The sequence below is a fragment of the Scyliorhinus torazame genome, chromosome 4 (genome assembly GCF_047496885.1).
Source record: "Scyliorhinus torazame isolate Kashiwa2021f chromosome 4, sScyTor2.1, whole genome shotgun sequence".
Lineage (NCBI taxonomy): Eukaryota > Metazoa > Chordata > Chondrichthyes > Carcharhiniformes > Scyliorhinidae > Scyliorhinus > Scyliorhinus torazame.
In genome coordinates, this window is record NC_092710.1 from 65390844 (window position 1) to 65414560 (window position 23717).

Below are 23717 nucleotides of genomic sequence, written 5' to 3' on the forward strand. Positions count from 1 at the left end.
ATGTATGCTAGTAGGGACTGGTTTGTGGAGGGTGCTGTGATTATAGGGAGAGCTGGAAAAGCCACCGGCAAATACAAACAGTGGCTGAATATGCAAGATAAGGGACGACAGGTAAGAATCAGAGATTGGGAAAAGTTATGGAAGGCCAGAAAATGCCAGATGAGCGCTGAAAGTGGTCACAGACCGAGGAAAAGATAACTGATTTGCGAAAGGGACTCGTATCGGAGGGAGAGATTGTGGAGCTCTGGTCCAGTAAGAGAAAGGAAGGTGAATAGACGTCATAATTTGACTTTACAAGGACCATAGAGCAGCCCAGAAATACCACGAGAAGTAAAAGCCCTTATGATTGAGATGACTAACAAATCAGAAGATTAATCCAATGAAGATGCCAAACAAGAATTGAAAATAATTTGATTCAGACTCTGAAATGCTTGACAGTGTACAGCCAGTCTTATCGCACAATTGGATAAAGACATAAACGGTATTTCCTGAGGGCGCGTACAAGGCTAAAACTAGACAAGTAGCTCGGGGTTTCAAAGAACGACTTGGTGATCAAAATGTAAGAGTGAACTCCCCCACCACCAAAAGTGAGTTTGAAGATTTTCTTTGCTCCTTTTGCAACATATTTTTGGGAATGTTAAGCAATTCATACAAAAGGTGTATTTTTGCAGAGTGAGAAGTTTCAAAGTAAAGTATTTTCAAAAGTACTCAAGGAATCTGGTGATATCGAAGAGAAAGTGGGGAAGTTGAACAAGTGTGTGTTATGAGCTGAGTGATCCGTCAAGGGTATAGTATTTCTCAGTTGCTTGATCCTGTTGAGAACGTGTTGTTTTCAGCTAAAGGCAGATAAGCGAAGTTCTATTGGTATCACAAGGAGAAACCTGCAGGAATCTTTATAATGCATGTTGATGACTATCTATGGTGAGGCCCTGCAGAATTTGAGCAATGGGTGATGGAGAAAACAAAAGAGAAATTTATGGTTGGCAGTTGAGCTTTGGGCTCTTTAAAAATATAGGGTGAGACATTAAGCAGATTAAGTTGGAAGAAATCTTGAATCGACAAGTCTGATTTTGAAAACATCATTTACAGCCCAATAAATCAGGTAGGTCGTCACACAAAATAGAATAATGCATAAAAGTAAGAAATAGACCAATTAAGAAGTTTTGACTGGACAGTTGTGCCAGCTGTGCATTTGGGTGATTGCTAGTTTTCTTTTTATTCATTTGCTGGATGAGGGTGTCGCTGCTAGGACATCATTTATTGAATACTCAATTTTCCAGCCTTGGGTGATGCAGAAAATAAGAGGGCTGTCTCTTAACAATGCTTCAGAAGCCAGTCTTCAAGATATATATTATAATACAGCGGGGTTAATCGTGGGGGGAAGGAGTAATACATTTGTCCTTTAGCCTTGAAAGTGAAGAAAACAATAAAGGTCGTTAAAAGCACCGTAGCTGCTGAGACACTGAATAGAAGCAATAAAATACCTAATATACTGAAGGAAATACTATACAAGGAGAAATATGAGGGTTGTCCTTAGAATGCTGCATGGAAATTTGGGACATGGTCTTGTTGAGCAAGACTGTCACTGAAAAAAAAAGGTTGAGAATTGACCTTGTGGCATAAAATAAATGTTGCAAAGAAGAGAGGTTTCCAAATAAAATGAGTGGATGGAAGTCATCAGAGGACAGACTGTTTTACAAAGAGAGATACTTGGTCTATAAATTATTAGGTGTACGTGTTACAATGAGGACATGGAAAACCAATATTTTGTTTGATTGCTTTGTAATTATTTATACGTGGTAAAGAAAAGGAAAATGTTTAAACAAGAGGGGAAATGTGGGATTTGTTAATGGTCGGTGATATTCTAATATGAGACAAATGGAAAACTGCATACAGTTTTGTTTCTTTGCAATTGGTTTGAAAGATTGTTCTTGTGTTTTCAAGAAGTTTTAACCTAAAAGAGGAAAATGTAATCTGTCAATGTCTTATTGATTACATGGTTACGGTGTAGTGGCAATTACATTAAGCAGGTGATGGTTCTTTGTACACATATGGATGGAGATAGCTGGGACACTGGGCTAGCGTTGACTTTGAATTAAATCAATAAACTCTCTCCAGTAAAGAAACCAGTTGTGTCTGAGTTTTATCTTCAGCCATTGTGGATCTAATTTGACAATCTCGGTCTTGTTGCACATGGTTGAGGAGGGTTGATCCTGGGTCACAACCGCAAGAAGCTCTTGCAGTAATTGCCTCTGGCTGAGTGAGCTGTCCTCCTAAATGACAACCATGTTCCTTTGCACAAGGAATGGTTCCAACTGGTGAAGTGTTTTGTTGAAGAAGGGCCATTATGTCTGAAGGGCAAAACAGGCCCTAGGGTCTGTGAAAGATCCTCTTATCTGCAGAGGATAATATATTCAGTCCGGTTTGAGGTGTCCAAACACTCTTTATTTTTATTAGTTTACTTGGTACAGTTGCACGAATTTAAATCGAGAAAACTTTTGAGAGTACATTGAAAAGTCCTTGAGACACTGAAGAGTGAAATCAAAAAGCTTCAAGAAACTCCAGATTTACTAAAATAAAAGTAATTTCATCAAATACTTTTTAAAATGTAATTTTTAAGAAAGCTTCAAGAATCTCCGAAGACTAAAGTTTTTCTTACTAATCAGTCATGCGGATCACGTTCTTCAGGGAATCTTTACCTGTGGTTCAGCCCCTTCCTAATTTCCATTGGTCTAATTCTTGGTTCGTTCAGGACAGTGTCAGTCCCTTAATAGGCGATTGGTTAATTATACATTAATCAGTTACTCCCAATTAATTATCCTTTCTTTGAAATTGTATGATTTTCATGCCTCCTGTTCCACTATCAATCTCCGAACGTCATGTCTGGTCTCGCTGACGATATTGTTTCACATTTGTTGAATGTACCCTATTATCGCTTTTCTACAGTGCATCTTTTGCAATATTTGAGACAGTCATGGTCAGGATTCAAAAGTTTAACCAATTTTATAACTTGATTATATTTTTGCAGATTCCATAATTTTCAAGAATCATTTTATTTTCCAGTATATTTTAGCTAATTCTCTTAATAGGACCCCCTCTATAATTGTTGAATCCAACAGTCTGAATGGCCGACTTCTAGTCTCTATCCTAAGATGTCTGTGGAATATTCAGCTCATGTTCAGAATTGATCAGTTTCTGGTCGAATGTTTTCCGTGCACCAAAGAACTAGAAAATCCCATCACTGAGCAGATACTTTCCTTCTCGTTCTCAGTGTTTACCTTTTACTCTACTCTTCAATATGATGCTAATTATTATTCTTTACAGAAAGTCACTGAGTTCGTGGAGAAGGGAAACCGGCGGCCAGTTCCAAATTTCTCCTAAAACTGATGATGGGGAAAGGATCTCCGGCCCGTAAAGTGATGTGGACATCACTATTGAAAATGCGCCACAGGGTCCTAAAGTTCGACAACATACTGAAGGAAATACAGGAACTTGGTACGGTAAAATTACACAAGGAATTCAGTATCAGATTCACTGTATATATTATAATATCAAACAGCTCATATTTCATGAAATCTCAAGTTATTTAAGCAGATTCCGAACAATTTGATTTTATGAACATTCTCCGAGACTCACCCGAACTCCCGACTGCGCAGAAGGGTAAGAGATGACATGGAGATTTCAACCTGCTAAATTTCACTTCAGAATATTTGGATGGAACCATTTGAGTTCCCAAATCTGGGAATTGGATGCAGAGGCGGGAAGCTCATTCAAAATTGTTACGATTCATCTTCATTCCTCAACTATCCTGCATCGATTCAAATTACAATACTTACGATTTCTATGTATGCTGCAAATATACGAATGTTGCATTTTTTGTCACCAAATAAAACTGCTGATTGCCATTACTTATTAATTTTACACACATAATCCAGGTACACTGTGAAACCTTGTACACACCCGGCAGGATCCTAATACACTGTGAAATTCTGTACGCACCTGGCAGGATCCTGATACACTGTGACAACCTGCACACACCTGGCAGGATCCTGATACACTGTGAAATCCTGTACAGACCTGGCAGGATCCTGATGCGCTGTCTAACCCTGTAAACACCTGGCAAGATTCTGATGTACTGTGAAAGCCCGTACACCCCTGGCAGGATCCTGATCCCTGATATACCTGATAGATCAATTCAATGCTTATTGGAATCATATTTTCTAATTTCCAGCACTGCATTGGAGAATACGCAGTACGAAGTTGTTTACTAGAATGATGAGACAGATTGAAATTAATGGTTACGGCTTTCTATTTTAAAAGTTATATTGAATGAAGTGTGCAGTTGTTTTACTTTTGATTCTAATCAGTATTCGGAAAGGAGTTATATGTATGAAGCAACTGAAAAACCTGTTGAAAGTATTGAAAGCAGAAGATAACTGGAGAATGTTTTGGACAGAAAAAGACCACTAGGATGCCTATAGTGTAGAAGGAGGCTATTCGGCTCATCGAATCTGCACCGACCCTCTGAAAGAGCACCCTACCCAGGCTTACTCCCCCACCTTATCCGTGTAAGCCCACCTAATCTTTGCACACAAAGGGACAATTTAGCATGGCCAATTTACCTAACCTGCACATCATTGGGCCGTTGGAGAAAACCGGAGCACCCGGAGGAAGTTCACGCAGACAGTGTGAGTCACCCAAGGCTGGAATTGAACCCGGGCCCCTGGCGCTGTGAGGCAGCAATGCTATCCATTGTCCTAACTACGCCTGCTGCTGTTCGAGTTAACCCACCTAGTCACCACCAGTCATATTTGTAGAAACATGTTCCACTGTTCTCAGACACTACTTGCACTGTCCATTTATTGTCTTTCTTGGCAACTAACTCCCACCTAATTGTGCTTTGGATGAAAAATATCCTGAATTTCCTTCTCAGTCCCACTACATAATTTCAGTTTATCCATTTTTAAATAATTGCATTCATTGTGAGTCTCTTCTTTAACGTTAATCTATGGTTTTCATTCCAAATCTAGTGAAATGGGATTGAGTTATTTCTATTCCAGTACAAGTAACATTGAGAACCATTTTCTGTCTGTCTTAATTGAAGATGTTCAGCAGAAACACAAGAAGACACTCCTGGCACCAACTGAAACACTAAGAGTGAACTCTATCCTAATAAAGGAGAAGGTTAAGATTTTCCAGCTGGTTGATCGATACGCTGAGCTAACGATCATTTCTACTGTTCGAGATCGGACACTTGTAGAACATGAACTGCTGGCAAGAGGCCGAGGCCATGAAGTGTGGAGAAAGAAATATCTCCGGAGAGAACTGGAAAAAATCCGAACTGATCAATTGTTCCACAGCAGCTTTTCCTGGGCAGGCTTCTTTTTGAAGAAAATAAAGAGTTTTGTTTGGCAATCCAATTCCGGGAGTTCAGCAGCAGTGAGTGGAATCCCGGGAATTGGAAAAACAACAATGGTACAAAAGATTGTTTATGACTGGGCCATTGGGAAAATATACCCACACTTTCAATTTGTTTTCAGTTTTAAATTCCGGGATTTGAACTCCAATAAATCTTGAATGAACCTGAGCAATCTGATGCTGGATCAATATCCTTACTTTGCGAATGTTCTGGGAGAACTCTGGAAGAACCCAGAGGGACTGTTGTTTATATTCGATGGTTTGGATGAATTCAATGACAGGATTGATTTTTCTGACAATCGTAGAAATACAGAACCTCAGTTCATGTGCACAGATCCCGAAAGCTGATGTGAGATGTCTGACATTGTGTACAGTTTAATACAGCACAAGCTACTCCCAGGATGTTCAGTGCTAGTCGTCAGCCGTCCCACTGCATTACATATATTGGAAAAGGCTGAGATCAGTGTCTGGGCTGAAATCCTTGGATTTGTTGATGATGAACGGATGGAAAATTTCAACAGGTTTTTTGAATATCAGACGGTTGCAACAGCTGTTTTCAAATATGTGGAGGAGAACGAGATCCTGTACTCCATGTGCTATAACCCTTCCTACTGCTGGATCCTCGGTCTGTCACTGGGTCCCTTCTTTACACAAAGAAACAGGAAACAGCAGCATGTTCCGAAGACCATCACCCAGCTATATTCCTATATATTTATGACATTGTGAAAAACCATGGTCGAGAGATTGAAAACCCCCGTGATGTGTTACTGAAACTTGGTGAGATTGCCTTTGCTGGAGTCTCCGAGAAGAAGATTGTGTTTGGAAATGGAGATTTGATCCATTACAATCAGCAACCTTTACAGTTCCTGTCTGGGTTCCTGATGGCACTTTTGGAGAGAGATGATTCTGCCTAGAATCTGGTTTACACATTCCCACACCTCACTATCCAAGAGTTTGTAGCTGCACTCGCACAATTCCTGACTCCAGATCCCGGAGACATTGGGAAGGTCCTCAGTGAAGCCCATTGCGAGGAAGATGGACGCTTTGAGATATTTCTCCATTTTGCTGCTGGTCTCTCCTCCCCACAGGCAGCTCGGCCCCTGGAGGAGTTGCTGGGTCCATTTCATCATCAAACAACCTGCGGAGTGATTGAGAGAGGGAATCCGGTAAAAGGAACCTCTTGAACGCATTCCACTACCTGTTTGAGTCTCAAAATAAAGCACTGGCTCAGAACACAGTGGGATCTGTTCAAGCACTTACGTTTTTTGGATTGAGTCTGACGCCAATTGACTGTGTGATCTTGTCTCATATTATTGGATTCTGTAATGCAATACAACACCTCGATCTGCAGAACTGTTACATTCAGTACGAAGGACTCCAGCGGTTAGAACCCGTTCTGAACAAGTGTCACGTGTTAGGGTAACGATTTATTTCTAATTGTTCAGCAAATTGTGGAACTGTCGATTTAATTTTTGCTCTGGGTGAAGGAAATATAGATAAATTAAACCAGAGAGAAGCAGATTTGGTAGTAAAGTGATGAACAATGAGACAATCAGTTAGTAACTTCCTTAGGAATGGAGAATCTAAAATCTAAAATGAATTCTTATAAACCTTATAGTCTATTGCAAGTAATCTGAGATTTCTGGAGGATCAGGAACCAGACAAGATTCCTCACGTCTGCTCAAGATCGAGGAGATGGATTTTGATCATTTGAAAATTAACCTGGACCGAGGCATAACTGTAGGATTCTTAGAGACCACACTTTATTTAAAAAGGTATTTCCTGACAACCTGTGAATATATGAACGTAGAATAGAGTGAAATTCATTGCCAAATCTGCGCATTAATTTCCTGAAGTATTTTCAAAACATTTGGTAACATGCGAAAGAATTTTTTTTAACCAGTGTTTTTTTCAATTTGGTTCTAACTCTGTGTTCAGATTTGGGATGAATAAGCTGGGGGATTCAGGAGTGAAACTGCTGTCTGCAGTTCTGAGGACAACGAACTGAAAAATACAGGAACTTTGGTAAGTAACAGATTGTCAGAGATTTTGTTTATTAAAATCTTGATAACTGGGCAGCACGGTGGCGCAAGTGGTTAGCATGGTTGCCTCACGGCGCCGAGGTCCCAGGTTTGATCCCGGCCCTCGGTCACTGTCCGTGTTGAGTTTGCACATTCTCCCGTGTTTGCATGGGTTTCACACCCACAACCCAAAAAGACGTGCAGGACAGATGGATTGGCCACACTAAATTGCCCCTTATTTGCAAATAGGAATTGGACACTCTAAATTTACAAACCCAAAAGAAAAAAAAATCTTGATACCTGCCATGGTACATCATAACATGAGAACATAAGAACGAGGAACAGGAGTAGGCCATCTGGCCCCTCGAGCCTGCTCTGCCATTTAATGAGATCATGGCTGATCTTTGTGGACTCAGCTCCACTCTCCGGCCCGTACATCATATCCCCGAATCCCTTTATTCTTTAGAATCTTTTTCTTAAAAAACGTTTAAAGAAGGAGCCTCAACTGCTTCGCTGGGCAAGGAATTCCAGAGATTCACAACCCTTTGGGTGAAGAAGTTCCTCCTGCACTAAATCTACCTCCCCTGATTTTGAGGCTATGCCCCCTAGTTCTGCTTTCCCCGACCAGTGGAAACAACCTGCCCGCATCTATCCTATCTATTCCCTTCATAATTTTATATGTCTCAATAAGATCCCCACCGCATCTTTCTAAACTCCAATGAGTACAGTCCCAGTCTACTCAACTTCTCGTCATAATCTAATCCCCTCAACTCTGGGATCAACCTAGTGAATTTCCTCTGCACTCCGTCCAGTACCAATATGTCCATTATCAGGTAAGGAGACCAAAACTGAACACAATACTCCAGATGCGGACTCACCAACACCCTATACAATTGCAGCATAACCTCCCTAGCCTTGAACTCCATCCCTCTAGCAATGAAAGACAAAACTCGATTAGCCTTCTTAATCACCTGTTGCACCTGCACACCAACTTTTTGCGACTCGTGCACCAGCACACCCAGGTCCCTCTGCACAGCAGCATGTTTTAACACCTTACCGTTTAAATAATAATCCATTCTGCCGTTATTCCTCCCAAAATGGATAGCCTCACACTTGGCAACATTGAATTCCATCTGCCAGACCCTAGCCCATTCAACTAACCTATCCAAATCCTTCTGCAGACGTCCGGTATCCTCTGCCCTTTTTGCTTTACCACTCATCTTAGTGTCGTCTGCAAACTTTGACACATTGCACTTGGTCCCCATCTCCAAATCGTCTATGTAAATTGTGAACAACTGCGGGCCCAACACTGATCCTTGAGGGACCCCACTAGTTACAGGTTGCCAACCAGAGAAACACCCATTTATCCCCACACTCTGCTTTCTGTTAGTTAACCAATCCTCTACCCATGCTACCACTTTACCCTCAATGCCTTGCATCTTTCGTTTATGCAGCAACCTTTTGTGTGGTACCTTGTCAAAAACTTTGTGGAAATCCAGATATACCACATCCATTGGCGCCCCGTTATCTACTGCACTGGTAACGACCTCAAAAAATTCTACCAAATTAGTCAGACACGACCTACCCTTTGTGAACCCATGCTGCGTCTGCCCAATGGGACAATTTTCCTCTAGGTGCCCCGCTATTTCCTCCTTATGAAAAATGAAATGAAAATCGCTTATTGTCACAAGTAGGCTTCAAATGAAGTTACTGTGAAAAGCCCTTAGTCGCCACATCCCGGCGCCTGTTCGGGGAGGCTGTTACGGGAAATGTTACGGCCTTAATGATAGATTCCAGCATTCTCCCTACAACCAAAGTTAGGCTTACCGTCCTATAATTACCCGCTTTCTGCCGACCTCCTTTTTTCACAGCGGTGTCACGTTTGCCACTTTCCAATCCTCTGGGACTACCCCAGAGTCTAGTGAATTTTGATAAATTATCACGAGTGCGTTTACAATTTCCCTAGCCCTCTCTTTTAACACTCTGGGATGCTCCCTGTCTACCTTAGCTAGTTCTTCTCTCATCCCATTGTAATCGCCTTTGTTTAAGCACAAAACACTAGTGTTTGATTTTACCTTGTCATCCTCCAACTGTATTTTAAATTCCACCATATTGTGGTCGCTCCTTCCAAGAGGTTCCGAACTATGAGATCCTTAATCAATCCTGCCTCATTACACACTAATAACAGTACATTATTAGTGCTATTGTAATAATAATGTATGGGTACAGACACACATACTGTATGGGTAAATACATACATGCGTAATAGGAACAGAAATCGGCCATTCGGCCCCTTAAATCACTCAGTAAGATCATGTCTGACCTTTTTGAGTTCCACATTCCCCATCAGCCTCTGACAACCTTGATTCCCTTGCGCAGCAGGAATATATTTACATCTACCTTAAAAATATTCCGTGATCCCCTTCCACTGCCCTCTTAGGCAGAGAGTTCGAAACTCGCACAAACCTCTGAGTTAAAAAATATCTTCTCTGTCCTAAATGGGTGACCTTTAATTTTCTTGTCCTGGAATCAGCCAGAAGAGGAAACACCCTTTCAACATCGATCTTGTCAATACTGTCATTTTTAAATTCAAGTGGATGCAAGTTCAGCCTGTCCAAACTCTCCTCATGAGATAAGCCGCTCATTCCAGTTATTGAATGTCAGAAACCGCCACTGAACCAGTTCCCAATGCATTTACACCCTTACTTAAACAAGGAGACCAATACTGCACACCGTATTCGAGTTGCGGTCTCACCAATGTCCTGTATGACTGAACCAGAACATCCTTTTATGTTCAATTCTTCTCTTATAGAAGGATACTATTCCATTAGTTGCCTTGGTTCCAAGCTACACCTGCTGGCTAACGTTTTGTGACTCATATCCAAGAACACCTTGACAGGCGTTTCGGTAGCCGGACGAGACTCCAGGATGTAATGTTGCCTCCCTGGTGCTAGGGTCAATGATGTCTCGGAGCGGGCACAGGACATTCTGGAGGGGGAGGGTGAACAGCCAGTGGGGGTGGTACACATCGGTACAAACGACATAGGTAAAAAAGTGATGACGTTCTAAATGCAGAATACAGGGAGCTGGGAAGGAAGTTAAGAAATCGGACCTCGAAGGTAGTGATCGCAGGATTACTACCGCTGCCACGTTCTAGTCAGCGTAGAAATGACAGGATATATAGGATAAATACGTGGCTGAAGGGATGGTGCCAAGGCGAAGGTTTCAGATTCCTGTGGCATTGGGACCGGTTCTGGGGAGGTGGGACCTGTACAAACTTGGCAGGTGACACCTGGGCAGGACTGGAACTGATGTCTTAGGGGGGGCGGGGTGGGGGGGTATTTTCTAGATCGGTTGGGGAGTGTTTAAACTAATGTGGCAGGGGGATCGGAAATGATGCAGGAAGTCGCAAGGTAGTTAAACAAGGGCAGAAACAAAAGGCAGTAAGGGGGGAAATGTAAGGCAGTGATGCCATAGTCAGAAATCAAAAAAGGCGACAGTACGAGGTACAGAGACTGAGGGGAGGTCAGTGAATAGGCCCAGTAATACTAAAACGAATAAAACGGGAAGTAAAAACATAAATGGAAAGTGACAAGGCAGATTGTTACATGAAGATATGGGTTCAACGACAAGGAAAATTAGGCAAAACGTTAAGAGGAAAAATAACTTACAGAGGCTACTGATCAAGGTTTTAAGATTCAAAACAGAGTATAAAAGCCAACATAAGTGTGCTTTACCTGAATGCTCATAGTATTCGGAATACGGTAAATGAGTTGATGGCGCAAATCATCGTGAATGACAATGATTTAGTGCCCATTACTGATACATGGTTAAAGGATGGTCACGACTGGGAGTTAAATATCCAACGGTATCAAAATATTCGGAAGGACAGAGTGGATGGTAAAGGAGGTGGTGTAGCTCTGTTTTTCTAAGTATGACATCCGGGCAATAGTAAGGGATGACATCGGTGCTATGGAGGATAAGGTTGAATCCATTTGGGTGGAAATCAGGAATAGTAAGGCGAAAAAGTCACTGATCGGAGTCGTCTGTATAAACAAAGAAATAACTGATACATGTAGAAATGGTACAGCAGTTATCATGGGGGATTTTAATCTACATGTCGATTGGTTTAAATAGGTCGGTCAAGGTAGCCTTGAGGAGGAGTTCATAGAATGTATACGCGATAGTTTCCTAGAACAGTATGTAATGGAACGTACGAGGGAACAAGCGGTCCTTGATCTGGTCCTGTGTAATGAGACAGGATTAATTAATTATCTCATAGTTAGGAATCCTCTCGGAAGGAGCGATCATAATATGGTGGAATTTAAAATACAGATGGAGGGTGAGAAGGAAAAATCAAATACTAGTGTTTTGTGCTTAAAGAAATGAGATTACAATGGGAAGAGAGAAGAGCTAGCTAAGGTAGACTGGGAGCAAAGACGTTATCGTGAAACAGTTGAGGAACAGTGGAGAACCTTCCAAGCGATTTTTTACAGTGCTCAGCAAATATTCATACCAACAAAAAGGAAGGACAGTAGAAAGAGGGAAAACCGACAGTGGTTATCGAAGGAAATAAGGGAGAGTATCAAATTGAAGGAAGAAGCATATACAGTTGCAAAGATTAGTGGGAGACTAGAGGACTGGGAAATCTTTAGGGGGCAACAGAAAGCTACTAAAAACGCTATAAAGACGAATAAGATAGTTTATGAGTGTAAACTTGCTCAGAATATAAAAACAGACAGAGAATGTTTCTACAAATATATAAAACAAAAAAGAGTGGCTAAGGTAAATATTGGTCCTTTAGAGGATGGGAAGGGAGATTTAATAATGGGAGATGAGGACATGGCTGAGGAACTGAACAGGTTATTTGGGTCGGCCTTCAGAGTGGAAGACACAAATAAAATGCCAGTGACTGATGGAAATTAGGCTATGACAGTTGAGGACCTTGAGATGATTGTTATCACTAAGGAAGTAGTGATTTGCAAGCTAATGGGGCTAAAGGTAGACAAGTCTCCTGGCCCTGATGGAATGCATCCCAGTGTGCTAAAAGGGATGGCTAGGGAAATTGCAAATGCACTGGTGAGAATTTACCAAAATTCACGAGACTCTGGGGTGGTCGAAGCTGATTGGAAATTAGCAAACGTGACATCGCTATTTAAAAAGGAGGTAGGCAGAAAGCGGGTAATTATAGGCCAGTTAGCTTAACTTCGGTAGTAGTGTAGATGCTAGAATCTATCATCAAGGAAGAAATAGCGAAGCATCTGGATGGAAATTGTCCCATTGAGCAGACGCAGCATGGGTTCATAAAGGGCAGGTCGTGCCTAACTAATTTAGTGGAATTCTTTGAGGGCATTACCAGTGCGGGAGATAACTGGGAGCCAATGGATGCGGTATATCTGGATTTCCAGAAAGCTTTTGACAAGGTGCCACACAAAAGATTGCTGCATAAGATAAAGATGCATGGCATTAAGGGCAAAGTAGTAGCATGCATAGAGGATTGGTTAATTAAGAGAAAGCAAAGAGTGCGGATTAATGGGTGTTTCTCTGGTTGGCAATCAGTAGCTAGTGGTGTCCCTCAGGATTCAGTGTTGGGCCCACAAGTGTTCACAATTTACATCCTCAAAGAATTTCAGTTGATTTGTCAGGCATGAGTTCCCTTTCATAAATCTATGCTGACCCTGTCTGATCCTGCCAATGTTTTCCTAGTGCTCTGCTATAAAATGTTTGATAATTGATTCTTGAATTTTCCCTCTACATATATCAGGCTAACTGGTCTATAATTCCCTGTTTTCTCTCTACCTCCCTTTTTAAATAGTGGGGTTACATTAGCTACTCTCCAATCTGTAGTAACTGTTCCAGAATCTATAGAATCTTGGAAGATGACGATCAATGCCTCCACTATTTCTAGGGGCACTTCCTTAAGTACTATGGGATGTAGATTATTCGGCCCTGGGGATTTATCGACGCTCAGTCCCATTAATTTCTGCTATTACTGATCTCCTTCAATTCTTTCCTCTCTGGAAACCCTGTCTTCCACAACCTTTCTGCGATATTATTTGTGTTCTTTTTGAAGACAGAACCAAAGTATGCATTATTTAGTCAGCCGTTTCTTAGTTGACCATTATGTATTCCCATTTGGCTTCACCAATCTTTTTTTCTTCACGTACCTCTAGAAACTCTTACAGTCCATTTTTATGTTCTCTGCAAGTTTACTCTCTGACTATTTTCTCCTTCTTAATCAATCCTTTGGTCCTCCTTTGCTGCCTTCCAAACTGCTCCCAATCCTGAGGTCTGTTTTTTCCTGGCTCTTTGCATGCTGCTTCCTTAAATCGAATACTATCTCTAATTCACCTTGTAACCCATGGTCCTGCTACCTTTGGCCACTGCTTCCCCAGTAATTATAATTCAACCAAGTTCTTCTCTCTCTCTTCCACCTCCCTCTGTTCTCTCCACCTACTGATTTACGGCCATTACTGGAATGTTTCTTGCATCCTGTATGGTGAAGGCAGAAGCAAAATAACTGTTTATTTCATGCACCATTTACTTATCATCTACTATTAGCTCCCCGTTCTCAGTCTCCAGTAAACCAACACTCGCTTTTTACTGATTCTTCACGTGTATCTGCAAACTCTCACATTCTTTTTTTTAAACATTTCTCACTCACTTCCACTTTCTAATTGCTTTCCCCGGTTAACCTTTTAGTCATTCTCTGTCGCCCTTTAGATTCTGACCAATCACCTGTCTTGCTACTCATCTTTACGCAGTTGTATATTTTTTCCCCTTAAGAATGGTGCATTCCTTAACTTCTTAGTTCACTGTAAGTACTAGCTCCTTTTAGAGGCGATAAAAATATCCCCTTAAATGTCATCCACTGTTTTTCTATTAATCAATTCCCTAGCCTAGTGTCCTAGTTCACTTCACCTAGCTCAACTTTCTTGCCCATATAGTTACAGTTACTTTACTTTAAAATCCTAGTCTTTAACCCAATGGCCCTTCAAATTGGATGTAAAATTCACTTATATTGTGGTTGTTGCTGCCTGCCTTTACTCTGAGGTCATTCATTTATCCTTTCACATTGCACAGTGTTAAATCTAAAACAGCCTGCTGCCTGGTTGGTTCCAGAACATGCTCACTGAGAAACTCTCAAAAGAGTACTAATAACTCCTCATCCAGGATACTGCTGCCAGTCTGATTTTTCCAGTTTACGTGGAGAATGTCATCCATGATTTTTGCCGTTCCTTTATCACAAGCATCCAGTATTTCTTCACGTATATTTTGCCTTGCGGTGTGGTTTCTGTTCGGGAGCTTGTGGACCACTCCAACTCCTGATTTTTTTCCCCTTCTGTTAGCCTGATTGATGTTGCTTCTTCTCCATCAACCAATCCCGAACCAACCATCCCTCTCCCCCCTCAGGCTGGAGGAAAACAGGTTGACAGCTTCTTCTGCTGAGCATCACGCCTTCGATCTCTGTACAAACCAGTCACTGAAGGATCTGAACCTGAGTAATAATAAACTGGGCGATTCTGCAGTGAGCCCACTGTCTGTGGGTCGGAGGAATCCGGATTACAAAATTCAGAAACTGGGGTAGGTGTCAATCTGTGTGAGATTGTGTTGATAATAACAGGATGCCTGACACTGTGCATTAACATTACAATCAATCAGAGCATTGTTAATAAGAACCGGGTTCCTCCCGATTCATATTGTCTCTGATTTCCAGGCTGGCTGATGTCTGTCTCACAGGTTCTTGTGCAGAAGCTCTTGTCTGCATTCTCAAGACAAACCAGTCACTGATTGAACTGAACCTGAGTAGGAGCAAACTGGGAGATTCAGGAGTGAAACTACTGTGTGAGGCACTGAGGAAGCCGGACTGCAAAATACAATAACTGGAGTGAGTACATGATTGTGTTTATAATAACGGGATGTCTGTCATTATGATGTCATTAAATCAGTAAAAATATTATTTATAAATACTACATTATTAGCAGACATCTATTCATAAACAAACGCAGTCTGGGCAGCACGGTAGCATAGTGGTTAGCACAGTTGCTTTACAGTTCCAAGATCCCAGGTTCGTTTCCCGGCTTGTGTCACTGTCTGTGCAGAGCCTGCATGTTATCCCCGTGTCTGCATGGGTTTCCTCCGAGTGCACCGGTTTACGCCCACTGTCCAAAGATGTGCAGGTTAGACAGATTGGCCATGCTAAATTGACCTTCGTGTTCATAACTATTGAGTGGGTTATGGGGAGGGTCGGGGTGTGGGCTTGGGTAGGGTGCTCTTTCCAAGGGCCGGTGAAAACTCGATGGGCCGAATTGCCTCCTTCTGCACTGTAGATTCTATGAAATAACTATTTCAATAGAGCATCTATGAAGAGTAGCTTGGTATTGTAGCACTTGAGTATTCCTAAAGAAGACAAGGTGATGCCACTTTTTGTCTTGCCCTCTTCAGAAAAGGAACACGAATGGAAAATTTCCAAGGGAACGATAATTTCTACTGCTTCAGAAACAAGGTGCTGCAAGGTTTAACAGCAGATTCTAGTAGACATTGACAAGGTGAATGCACCAGGAACAGTAATTTGTTTAAATTTTTAAAAGGCCATTGACTCTTGTCGAGGTGTTAAATGCAGAATGTACCGAGGAACAATGACTCCGAGCAGGTGTTTAATTGGAAAGGTTAAGTGCTTCGGCAAATTCCTTGAACCTCCAGAGGTCTGGGCTCTGCCTATGAATGGATGCAGTTTCTACAAGCATACGTGAGCCTCACTGATCATCTTAAATCCCAAGTGTGGCAAGACTTGCACTGACAACCAATTGAAGTTTGTCAATCCAGTTCGCAATGTGGCTTAACTCATGCTGGAAGCAACATATCTTCATAGGCAGAGCCCAGTCCCGTCCGATAAAGTTTTGATTAAAGTAAGTAAAGGGCGGGTTGTTCGGCTCTTCCTGCCAGCGGGATCTTCGGTTCCTCCAAAGCTGACCCCCTGTGTCGGGATCCCTGACAGCGGGACAGGCAAGCTCCGCAAAACATCGTAGACTGCAGCGGATCTGGAAGATCCCACCGGTCGCCAATGGCGAACACCATTGCCACCGGCAAACGTGCCGCAGAGGGGAAGCTGGAAAATCCCGTCTAGAATTTGAGATTACAGACTCCTGCTAAAGGAATGAGGTCACAAGATTCCATTGGTTTGGAACAAACACATATAAACTTACTATACAAGTTCAGAAGATAAAATAATTCTCAATATCTATCTTATTATGTTCTGGGTAAATATGAGGTACACTTGAATTAACAGGAAAATATTCAAATGCACCACACTACACAATAAATCACAGGTGTAGCAAAAATGGATTCCAGGGATTACTGAGCAAGCCATCCATATATGAGACATACTGTGAGCCAATCAATCTCACTGAAACGCCATCCATCTCTCAATGTTTTCCACCATCACCATCAAAGATCTCACCTTTGAATTCTCTTTCAAGTTTCTCCAATTCGGAAGTTTCAGCAATGACTCACCACACAGGGTTTCAAGCTCACTTTCTGAGATTGTGTTGCATAGATGTCCAAGTACACTCGCGCATTAACTCGTTTGCCTTCATGCAGCTTCCAGGCTTCTCTCCGGCCACGTTAAAGTCTAATAACTGTAACTCTTTTCATGCTTAACTGGGACTTCTTTTCTTTGTCCCTTGCACAGGGACATTTCTTGGCTGACAGATTGACTAACCGAAATTGACCCCCACAAAGTGCTGTTCACTGACATTCGGACTGATTCGGTGACATATCACAACAATACAATCCCCTATTACTGGCAAGAACAAATTTAACAGGTCATGCAACACCCTGAACCTAAATATTACAATCCCCAGAGTCTACTACCTTAGTATGCAGCCACACAGAATGAATGTATTTCATCACAGTATAAATGGTGTTTAATATCTACTTTACTAATGTACACTTTTGAGGTTGATTTTCTTTCCAGGATCCTTATTCCAACACCGAGCTGAATTCCATGTTGGAAATATGGAACTGCTGGCTCCGAGACATTGGATACTATTTTAGAAGAGGCCACCAATTAAGTGGGTCTTGGAGCCCCAATCAATTAATGGTGACGGTCAGGCAATTGATTGCTTTCCAGCGCTGACACATCATTAACCGCATTATCAGAGGTGTGAACTAGCGATGCACTTGGGAGAGACAAAGCTGCCCTCTGAAAACTTGCCGAAAGTTTAAAAAGAGAGAGAGACCGTAGCTACCAGTATCTCTTTGTGGAGGGACGTTATCTTAACAGGGAAATTTGCGGCAGAAAGTGTATCAATCATGGTGGGGAGGTCAGATTGAGGGGGTGGTGGGGAGAAACTGGTTCATGGAGTGCTGGCGGGGTGAAACTGGTTAATGGAGTGCTGGCCTACACCCCAAGTATACTACTGGGAAGCTTCCTCCATTCATTGGCCATATCATGACCTCTGCAGAGGGTCCTTCTGCTGACTGGAACTGTCCCCTCGGCAACAGGAGAGGAGCCTTTATGTGCACTTTTAGACGTTTCATTGGCTACCTGCTACCTGTAGTAGCTGTCACATATAACTTGGCTGCATTCAAAATGACTTGGCAATGGTGAGCTGGCACCCTGACAAGTAACAGGGATTTGGAGACCCACCCTTCACTGACACCATTATTGTGGGTGTTCGAAAAGTCACGCACAAATGCACACTGTACAGCAGTAATCTTTTTATTGCTAAGTACATCATTTTAATATGTCTCCCCATTTTAAATTTACCTTTATTACTCTGGTCCACAGGCTGTATGATAATGGTTTCTCAGCTTCTAGTATCCAGGATCTCGCCTCTGCTCTCAGTACAAACCGGTCATTGACAGAGTTGGACCTGGGTGAAAATAAATTGCGTGATTCAGGAGTGAAGCATCTGTCGGAAGCTCTGAAGAACCAGGACTGGAAAATACAGAAACTGCGGTCAGCATCTTGCTGTGTGTAAATCTGCTTTCATTAACTGCTTGACACTGTACACCTTCTGTCAAAATCTAAGTGCGAGCCATGGATCTCGCTGCTGAGGCAGAACATTGTGGGTTGACGTGTAACTCTGTGTACTTGAGCAGAAATGCGTAGGCTGATACTCCAGTGCAGTATTGAGAGAGTGCTGCATGGTCACAATTGTTGTGTTTGGCATGACACTTTACATCAGAACATTGGAGCAGGAGTAGGTCATTTGGCCCTTTGAGCCTGCTCCACTATTCAGAAGATCACAGCTGATCTGCTGGTGGTCTGACTGAGCTCCACGTTCCTATCTGCCCTTCAGAACCTTTGACTTCCTTGCCTAACAACGATCTGTCTAACGCGGCTTTGAATAAATTAAACAACCCAACTTCTACTGTCTGCGGGAAAACAATTCCACACACTAATGACCTTGGGCGGGGGGGGGGGGGGGGGGAGGGGGAGGGGGGGAAGAAATTCTTCTCACCTCTCTTAAAAGGAAAACTTCTTCTTTTCAAGGAATGCTCCCTAATTTTAGTCTCCCCACAAGCAGAATCATCTCCAGGTATAAGAGTAAGGAGTAGGCCATTCAGGCCCTTTGAGCCTGCTCTGCCATTTTAATAAGAACATGGCTCAACGGATAGTAACCTCCAATTTGCACCCTGCCTACACCCCTATAATCTATCAATCCTTTGTTTACCAAGAATGTATTAACTATTGGGGGGTGGGTACGGGAGCAATAGGTCAGAAGGTGAGAGCATTGAGGGAGAACTAGGGAATAGGGACAGTGTGGCTCTGAGGCAGAGCAGACGGGGAAAAGTTGCTGAACACAGCGGGTCTGGTGGCCTGAAGTGCATATGTTTTAATGCAAGGAGCATTACGGGTAAGGCAGATGAACTTAGAGCTTGGATTACTACTTGGAACTATGATGTTATTGCCATTACAGACACCTGGTTGAGGGAAGGGCAGGATTGGCAGCTAAACGTTCCAGGATTTAGATGTTTCAGGCGGGATAGAGGGGGATGTAAAAGGGGAGGCGGAGTTGCGCTACTTGTTCAGGAGAATATCACAGCTATACTGCGAGAGGACACCTCAGAGGGCAGTGAGGCTATATGGGTAGAGATCAGGAATAAGAAGGGTGCAGTCACAATGTTGGGCGTATACTACAGGCCTCCCAACAGCCAGCGGGAGATAGAGGAGCAGATAGGTAGACAGATTTTGGAAAAGAGTAAAAACAACAGGGTTATGGTGATGGGAGACTTCAACTTCCCCAATATTGACTGGGACTCACTTAGTGCCAGGGGCTTAGACGGGGCGGAGTTTGTAAGGAGCATCCAGGAGGGCTTCTTAAAACAATATGTAAACAGTCCAACTAGGGAAGGGGCAGTACTGGACCTGGTATTGGGGAATGAGCCCGGCCAGGTGGTAGATGTTTCAGTAGGGGAGCATTTCGGTAACAGTGACCACAATTCAGTAAGTTTTAAAGTACTGGTGGACAAGGATAAGAGTGGTCCGAGGATGAATGTGCTAAATTGGGGGAAGGCTAATTATAACAATATTAGGCGGGAACTGAAGAACATAGATTGGGGGCGGATGTTTGAGGGCAAATCAACATCTGACATGTGGGAGGCTTTCAAGTGTCAGTTGAAAGGAATACAGGACAGGCATGTTCCTGTGAGGAAGAAAGATAAATGCGGCAATTTTCGGGAACCTTGGATGACGAGTGATATTGTAGGCCTCGTCAAAAAGAAAAAGGAGGCATTTGTCAGGGCTAAAAGGCTGGGAACAGACGAAGCCTGTGTGGCATATAAGGAAAGTAGGAAGGAACTTAAGCAAGGTGTCAGGAGGGCTAGAAGGGGTCATGAAAAGTCATTGGCAAATAGGGTTAAGGAAAATCCCAAGGCTTTTTACACGTACATAAAAAGCAAGAGGGTAGCCAGGGAAAGGGTTGGCCCACTGAAGGATAGGCAAGGGAATCTATGTGTGGAGCCAGAGGAAATGGGCGAGGTACTAAATGAATACTTTGCATCAGTATTCACCAAAGAGAAGGAATTGGTAGATATTGAGTCTGGAGAAGGGGGTGTAGATAGCCTGGGTCACATTGTCATCCAAAAAGACGAGGTGTTGGGTGTCTTAAAAAATATTAAGGTAGATAAGTCCCCAGGGCCTGATGGGATCTACCCCAGAATACTGAAGGAGGCTGGAGAGGAAATTGCTGAGACCTTGACAGAAATCTTTGGATCCTCGCTGTCTTCAGGGGATGTCCCGGAGGACTGGAGAATAGCCAATGTTGTTCCTCTGTTTAAGAAGGGTAGCAAGGATAATCCCGGGAACTACAGGCCGGTGAGCCTTACTTCAGTGGTAGGGAAATTACTGGAGAGAATTCTTCGAGACAGGATCTACTCCCATTTGGAAGCAAATGGACGTATTAGTGAGAGGCAGCACGGTTTTGTGAAGGGGAGGTCGTGTCTCACTAACTTGATAGAGTTTTTCGAGGAGGTCACTAAGATCATTGATGCAGGTAGGGCAGTAGATGTTGTCTATATGGACTTCAGTAAGGCCTTTGACAAGGTCCCTCATGGTAGACTAGTACAAAAGGTGAAGTCACACGGGATCAGGGGTGAACTGGCAAGGTGGATACAGAACTGGCTAGGCCATAGAAGGCAGAGGGTAGCAATGGAGGGATGCTTTTCTAATTGGAGGGCTGTGACCAGTGGTGTTCCACAGGGATCAGTGCTGGGACCTTTGCTCTTTGTAGTATATATAAATGATTTGGAGGAAAATGTAACTGGTCTGATTAGTAAGTTTGCAGACGACACAAAGGTTGGTGGAATTGCGGATAGCGACGAGGACTGTCTGAGGATACAGCAGGATTTAGATTGGCTGGAGACTTGGGCGGAGAGATGGCAGATGGAGTTTAATCCGGACAAATGTGAGGTAATGCATTTTGGAAGGGCTAATGCAGGTAGGGAATATACAGTGAATGGTAGAACCCTCAAGAGTATTGAAAGTCAAAGAGATCTAGGAGTACAGGTCCACAGGTCATTGAAAGGGGCAACACAGGTGGAGAAGGTAGTCAAGAAGGCATACGGCATGCTTGCCTTCATTGGCCGGGGCATTGAGTATAAGAATTGGCAAGTCATGTTGCAGCTGTATAGAACCTTAGTTAGGCCACACTTGGAGTATAGTGTTCAATTCTGGTCGCCACACTACCAGAAGGATGTGGAGGCTTTAGAGAGGGTGCAGAAGAGATTTACCAGAATGTTGCCTGGTATGGAGGGCATAAGCTATGAGGAGCGATTGAATAAACTCGGTTTGTTCTCACTGGAACGAAGGAGGTTGATGGGCGACCTGATAGAGGTATACAAAATTATGAGGGGCATAGACAGAGTGGATAGTCAGAGGCTTTTCCCCAGGGTAGAGGGGTCAATTACTAGGGGGCATAGGTTTAAGGTGAGAGGGGCAAGGTTTAGAGTAGATGTACGAGGCAAGTTTTTTACGCAGAGGGTAGTGGGTGCCTGGAACTCACTACCGGAGGAGGTAGTGGAAGCAGGGACGATAGGGACATTTAAGGGGCTTCTTGACAAATATATGAATAGGATGGGAATAGAAGGATACGGACCCAGGAAGTGTAGAAGATTGTAGTTTAGTCGGGCAGTATGGTCGGCACCGGCTTGGAGGGCCGAAGGGCCTGTTCCTGTGCTGTACATTTCTTTCTTCTTTGTTTGTTGTTTGTATTGCCTTAAGAATATTCAAAGTCTCTGCTTCCACCACCTTTTCAGGAAGGGAGTTTTAAAATGTCATCCCATCAAGTATCCATCCTACCAAGTCAGCTCAGGTTCTTACATAATACCATATGATATAGGGGCAAATTAGGCCACTGGGTCCATCAAGACTGCTCTATAATTCAGTCATGGCTGATATGCTCCTCATTCCCACTCTCCTGCCTTCTCTCCATAACCCCTGATCTCCTTATTAATCAATAAATCCACTTATTAAAAAAGAACACCAAATTTATAATTGAGGTGCTGTTAGCAGGGCGACAGACCAAGAGCTGGAAGGTGGAATTAGACAGAATAGTTCTTAGCAGAACTAGGAGCATGAGTAGGCAATTTAGCCTCTCGAACCTGCTCCACCGTTCAATACAATCATGGCTGATTTCATCAACTACACCGTCGTACCTATTTTATTTAACCCTTCAACCCATTACTAATTTAAAAATCTGTCGTAACTCCACCTTAACATTACTCAGTGTCCCGGCATCCACAGCATTCTGGGATAGCGAATTCCACAGATTCACAACCCTTTGGGGGAACTATTTTCTCCTCAAATCTGTTTTAAATTTGCTACCCCTTATCCTGAGACGGACATATCTCATTCTAGAATGCCCCACAAGAAATATCGCTGATCGTCCAACTCAAAAGCCTAATCCTGCTTTTTCCCGATAACCTTTGATCCTGCTCGCGTCAAGTACAATATCTTGAGTGTCTGCGGTGCCTTTGCCTCAACTACTTCCTACGGTAATGAGTTCCACAGGCTCATCACTCTTTGGGTGAAGAAATGTCTCCTCATCTCTGCCCTAAATGAGCTTCGAGATCATGAGCTTCGAGATTCTGACTGAGTACAGTTGTGCTTCTTCTGATGCCCCACAGCTCCTCATAGACGCCTAATGTTGAGTAGCTAGATCGTTCCTGAACCTATCCCATTTTGCGTATTAATTATAATAATATTAGGCAGGAACTGAAGAACCTACATTGGGGCGGATGTTTGAGGGCAAATTAACATCTGACATGTGGAAGGCTTTCAAATGTCAGTAGAAAGGAATTCAGCACCGGCATGTTCCTGTGCGGAAGAAGGATAAATACGGCCAATTTCAAGAACCTTGGAGAACGAGAGATAGTGTAGGCCTCGTCAAAAAGAAAAAGGGGGCATTTGTCAGGGCTCGACGGCTGCGAACAGACGAAGCCTGTGTGGAATATAAGGAAAGTAGGAAGCAAATTAAGCAAGGAGTCAGGAGGGCTAAAAGAGGTCACAGAACGTCACTGGCAAATAGCCTTAAGGAAAATCCCAAGGCTTTTTACATAAAAAGCAAGAGGGTAGCACGGGAAAGGGTTGACCCACTGAAGGACAGGCGAGGGAATCTATGTGTGGAGCCAGAGGAAATGGGCGAGGTACTAAATGAATACTTGCATCAGTATTCACGAAAGAGAAGGAAGTGGTGGATGTTGAACTTAGAGAAGTGTGTGTAGATAGTCTGGGTCACATTGAGATCCAAAAACGCGAGGTGTTGGGCGACT

General features: G+C 42.9%; 1 pseudogene; it reads left to right on the plus strand.

Moving 5' to 3' along the window:
- Positions 1-18424, plus strand: LOC140411381 (NACHT, LRR and PYD domains-containing protein 3-like; annotated as a pseudogene).
- The last annotated feature ends 5293 nt before the right edge of the window (positions 18425-23717 follow it).